Source organism: Mus caroli, chromosome 7, assembly GCF_900094665.2.
Source record: "Mus caroli chromosome 7, CAROLI_EIJ_v1.1, whole genome shotgun sequence".
Taxonomy (NCBI): domain Eukaryota; kingdom Metazoa; phylum Chordata; class Mammalia; order Rodentia; family Muridae; genus Mus; species Mus caroli.
In genome coordinates this window covers 67756977-67762976 of record NC_034576.1, presented here as the reverse complement: position 1 = coordinate 67762976, position 6000 = coordinate 67756977, and the positions used below count along the sequence as shown (strand labels likewise).

The following is a 6000-nucleotide window of genomic DNA, read 5'->3' as shown; positions in this document are numbered from 1 at the left end:
GACTTTTGGGATAGCATTGGAAATGTAACTGAGGAAAATATGTAATAAAAAATATTTAAAAAAAACATGTCTGCTGTAATTTTGGAATAACTTTAGTTACTCTAAAATGTTCTGAATTTACTTCTGTTCTTACAGTTGTTAGTATGCCATATTATTCCATTCTGATTTTATTTTATTTTATTTTATTTTACTGAGCAAAACATAATTGCTTTTGTGGAATATACACTCATTGGCAGTGTAATCAAATGTTAAAAACAGAATTACAGAGTTGTGCAGAAAATGCAGTTAAAGAAGCATGACCGTCTACATCTTTGCCCTGCTTTTAATGTTCCTTGAGGATTCATGTTATTAAAGAAAATTGAATCTTGGTTTGAGAAAATTTATATGGAAAGCCCTCATGAATTATATTTTCAAGGTAATATGCACCTACTTACCTACCGTGACCATATGAAAGTTCCTTTTTTAAAATCTCAATTTACTCAGGCACCTTAGCCTGGAGACCTAACATAGTCTCACTCCCATTTGGAGGGACACTTCTCTGGTACAGCTGTGGAGTTCACTGGTGTTGACTCACTCATGGAATCGATGATGCTTCTCCGTGTTGACTTCATGGTTCATGAGACCTGTGTCCTTGGGCAAGTTCCTTCCCCCCTTGGAGACTTGGTATCTCTGTGAAGTTGAGATCTAATGACATCATGTTGCCTATGGCTGAGTTGTCCCTTGGGCTCTAGTCTGGGGCACAGCAGGTGATCTCTATCCTGATGCACATTCCTGCTTAGTCATCGTCATCTTTGGAAGATGAACAAAGTGACAAAGCTGTACCGAGTCTGGTGGGAGAGCAGAGAGATGGCTCTGAAGAAGTGCACTGTGGGTAGGGCTCATTGATAAGCTCAAGTCATATAGATCTTGGATACCATAGAGTTTAGGCTTGGGTTACAACCCCAGAGAAACAACAGGTGGTGTAAGAGAGAATCATTTGAAATACAATTTACTATACCAGATACATTTTTTTTTGGAGGAATTGTGAACTGAAAGGCATGGGCATAGACAAGGAAACATAATTTATAGACACACTAGCAAGGAGCAGGCTGAGACTGGGCTAACACCAAGTAATTCACTAGCGTGATCTATGGACATGAGTCAGGACAGGAAAGGGGACTTGGGTAGAAGACTCAAGGAAAGGGACTGGATATCTGAACAAGACTTTTCAGATCCTGGAATTCTTAGTGGTATAGGAAAAAATAATTTCTGGTAGCTGTGGTAAGGGTTTTAGTTGGTTTGTTGTTTCATTTTCCAACACCACTACACACACACACACACACACACACACATGCACACAAAACAAATAACACAAAAGAAAGGAGGAGATCCCAATATTTTAGTGATATTACTAAATGCCCAAGGAACAGACACAGGTGTTTGGAATTGTCAGATAAGGCTGAAAAGCAAATTCCTGTCCCACAGGCATGCCTTAGTCCTAGGGTGGGGAGACTGGAAGGAAGTAGAGGCAGGGAGAAGCCAGCGGCAGGCATTTCCCAGCAGGACATTGGCAGTTATTTCACAATCAGAGGAGATGCCTGCCTCGGAAAACTTCACTACTGTACTACACAGATATAATTTTATACTTTATATACATCTAATAAAAGAGCTGCACAATAGCTAAAGAAACTCAGTGGCATTTGGAGATGAATTGATCAATCTGCTCTCAAAGGGAGAAATTATTTTGAAAAATATTTTTTCATACAGTATATTCTGATCACTGCTCCCCTTCTCCTGACTCTTCCCAGATCTCTCCAGCTACCTGTCTACCCAGCCACTTTTTTCTCCTTGTCTTTAGAAAACAGACCTTTAGAAAATAACAAAAAAGAAAAATCCCCTCAAAACTAGAATTTTTTAAAAGAAAAAAAAACCCCATAAGATACAGACAAATATTTAAAAAAAAAAATAGAAACAAGAATAAACAAGCAAAAGACCCATATGACAAAAACATGCCCAGACAAAGCAATATGAGACAAACATCTACAAAAATACCACTTCATTTATTTTGGGTTAGCCATTTACTGCTGGGTATAGGACCATGAGTTCCAGGCCAGGTCTGGGCTACACAGTGAGAGCCTGGGCTAAAAACAAGCGCAGTCAAGAAAAAGGAAGCCAAGGATTCAGAAAAATTGCTTTACTCCAGGAGAGAGGAAAGTTCAAGGAAACGAGAGCCCATTCTTAGGCTGGGGAACAGCTAAGACGAAGAGGAGCAGGGTATGGGACTTCCGTAGGGACACAGCCAAGGAGGGCACTTGTCTGTTGAGACATGTGGGGGGTGGGATGGGGGTGGTGTCTGAGGTCTGTGGGAGAACTCACCATGAGTATTGGCTGATGCAAAACACAAATCAATTAGCTGCCCTTAAATACAGTAGTGCGATCTGAAAAAGTATTTTAAATGCCTTTAATTATCAGACTCCTGTGGCTTAGCTACGGATGGCATTTTCAAGATCACAGTGTCAGTGCTGAATGCTGAAGTAAAAGCTGGATTGTTGCTCAGCGGAGGAAATGTGAGGGTCTGTGGCTGCCAGCAGGGATGGGGGTGTTGGGGAAATGGAGCCCTGAGCTTTCCTGAAGGGTCAAGTATGGACGATTGTAAACAGCAGCAGGGCCAGCCCCAGCACTCTGAAGAGCAGCCTGATTTCTCAAGCGGTGATAAGAGTGACTGGGATCAGGAAGATGAAATCAAATAACTCCCATTTCTTTGAGTCTGTCTCTGGGTATTTTATTCACATGGTTTTACTTACATAGCTTTGTGATTCCAGGCACCAATCATAGACCAATAGTAGGTGTCTCTGGGAGTAAATGATATTCTCATTTGACAATGAGAATAAGATGGTAATGGTATCACATGGAACTTACAGGGCATGTGGTCCTGGTCACAGTGTAGTGAGGGAAGGTGTCCTGTTTGGAGAAGCTATGTTAGTTCGTTTACTGTTACTGTAACAAATAACCCAAGGCTGAGTACTTGATAAAGAAAAAAAAATGCTTACTTAGCTCTCAGTGCTGGAGGCTGGAGCTATGGTGAAAAGAAGTGTAATGGGAGTGGGGAGTGAGTGGTCAGACTTGCATTTTAACTGGACTAGTCTACAGCATAGAAAATAAACCCAAAGTAGCAGGGAGACCTCTATAGGAGTGGCAGAGCACTTCTGTAGGAGGTGGTAGCCAGGCATGCAATGCAGGGTGTGCTGCAGAGTCTGCTGTGAGATGGTTAGTAAGGCACACCTGTTAGGAGTGGGTTTCTGAGGTTTGGGTGGATAGGACAGGAGAACTGGTGTGATGCTGGGGTTCTGGTAGGCACACACCTGGGTGATGGAAGTAGAGGATGCTGAGGGATCATGGGAGTGGGCCATGGGCACTGTATAAAGATACACTTGGCCTACTGAGCAAGCATCCACTGAACCCCAGTGTCCACCAGTATCTCAATGTGGGTAGTGATTCATGGGAGTATCAAGACCCAAGAACCACTCTGTGTCCCCCTCCCCTCCCCTCCCCTCCCCTCCCCTCTGCCTCCTCTCAGAAGCCCTGAGGTGAGAGGACAGAGGGTGCACTCTGCCCTGAGGGTCCATTGTGAGGGCACTGGACAGGCTAGCCTGTGTGGCACAGTAAGAGTCCCAAGCCCCAGAGGCCACTATGAGACCTGGAGAATCTGGTCTCTGGGTATTTCACTCCAGGGGAAGAATTCCCAGAAGGGTGTGTGTGTCCTTTGGGTTTAGGCATAGCACAGCAGTGTCTGTCTAGGCAAAGGTGGCCTCAGGGATGGGCCTGCCTTTAGAGTTGCCACTGAGTATGAAGTTCTGACATCAGCACAGAGGATCTCCATTCAGTTGTCTGGAAAGGAGGTGGCAGTGTTTCCTCCAGAGAGCTTCTGTTCCTGCTGTAATTCCAGTGGATTTAAAAGTTGGTGTGAGTCCATGAGTCTGCTGTTGTAATTATAGTCTGGTCGCTTTTCATTATACATAATGTGATTTTAATGGAATTAATGTTCTGTATCAACAAATACATTGTTTTTATTGTTGTGCAAAGAAAGAGGAGACTTCTAAAATGAGAGAATTAAAATGCTTTGTAGCTCATATAATGTTCTTCCCTGAGCTGGGTGATAGGTCCGCTTTGAGTTTCCCTGCTGGCACTGGACTCAGACAGGGAGGTCACAGCTACCCAGCAGGCACCTTTCTGGGACACTCAGGTCTCCCCACCCTGCCACATTGCTCTCTGGCCAGCCTGTCCCATTGCTACCACAGAAAGGTGATCTATTTCCCTGCCTCTTTATGCAGGCCAGTGGCTAACTATGACCAGGAACCTAGTCCTCTCTGAGTGACAGTCAGGGGCCTTTGCTGCCTGGCTCTGAATACCCACTTCTCTTACATGTAACAGGAAGACTTGAGAGTAGTTTCTGGCCTTGTTTGTTTTTCCTTTTTCCTTTCTTTCTTTTTTTCTCCCACTGACATAGGTTTTCATCCACCTAGGAAGATAGAAGCAGCAGTCGTTGGCTTGGGTTTTAATAATGTGCTTTTTATTATATGTAAAACAGAAATACAAATGAAAAGAGAGGAAGCCAAATGAACTGTGCAGAGACAGCGGAGATGGGTTTGAGATACAGTTCTGACTCCTCTGCCCACTTGGGCGTTGGCATGCATACGGACTTGCTTGCTTAGCGGGAGAGCAAACCGCATTCCCAGCCCTTTGGAACTACCCTTTGCTCTTCTCTGTCTTTCACTGAGAGAAAACATGCCTTTGGGGTATAACTGCATTTCCAAGCCATGATTGCATGGTGGCCAGGGGGAAGGATTCGTCGAATGGCAGCATTCCCCTCTTGGTAAACACCTAGGTTATTCATTTTTCTTAGTAATGTTATACAAACTCCTTGTAAATTAAGAAAATCAATCCTTTCTATTCCATCCATTATTAATTTATTTTTCCAATAAAAGTTGTTTGGGGATTTTATATTCTTTTAAAATTATAAATTTGCCTTTTGGCTTTTTCCATAAATAATACTATACTTAATATCACCCCAAAACTTAGTGGTTTGTTCTCCTCTGGGTCTGCAGGTCAGTGTGGATAGCTTCCTCTAGGGTCTAAACCATAGGACAGTTCTAGGACCCAGGCTTGAAGGGACTGCAGACACATGTGTGAGGAGGAGACCAGAAGGCATGGATGATGAGTCCCCAGGCCTCAGGGGTGACAGTGTGGCCCTGCTTCCACCCAGCATGGCTAAGCAAGTCTTTAGCCAAGCCCAGTCCTGAGATGGGGACAGGCACTCCACCCAGTGACACATCAGAGCACAGACTTAGATTTTCAAGAACGACAGGTCACAGCATTTAGTTACCCACACTAGCATGTAAACAACATCAGTATTTAGTCACTTACACATGTGTGTAAAAACCATCAGCATTTAGTCACCCACACAAGTGTGCAAAAAACATTCACCACAGACTTGAAACGTGTCAACACATCTGTTTTTCCTGTTAAGCCTCCTCATGCTGTGCTATGTTTAAGGCTGACTTTTGGAACATTTTTAAATGTCTGTCCTGTTTTCTTCTAGAACATTTGGGTTTTGTTCTTTGGTTCCGCTACAGTTTGTTCTTATAAAAAGATTAAAATGGAGATTCAGTTTTGTTGCTTTCCAAGAGACTAAGCTGGTTCACTTTGTATTTGCATGGATCATTTTATCTCTTTTAAATATTTTAATTAGAATTGCAGGGCATATGCACATTACTTAATCCTTTCTATCTTAACAAGGAATGCTTTCCCCCATCTAATAATAAAACCTCCTGTGTCCTCTCTTGGACAGCAGTTCTCAACCTTCCCAATGATGCAACCCTTCAATACAGTACCTCATGTTGTGGTGATCCCCAACCATAAAATTATTTTCTTGCTACTTCATAGCTAAAATTTTGCTACTGTTATGAATTTTACTGAGTTTTCTGATGGTCTTAAGCATCACCTGTGAAGGGTTATTTAACC

General features: G+C 42.9%; 1 protein-coding gene across 1 annotated transcript in view; it reads left to right on the top strand.

Moving 5' to 3' along the window:
- The window catches only part of Fam189a1 (family with sequence similarity 189 member A1), a 401022-nt gene that overhangs the window by 159016 nt on the left and 236006 nt on the right, over positions 1-6000 (top strand). The gene's annotated exons all lie outside the window — the stretch shown is intronic.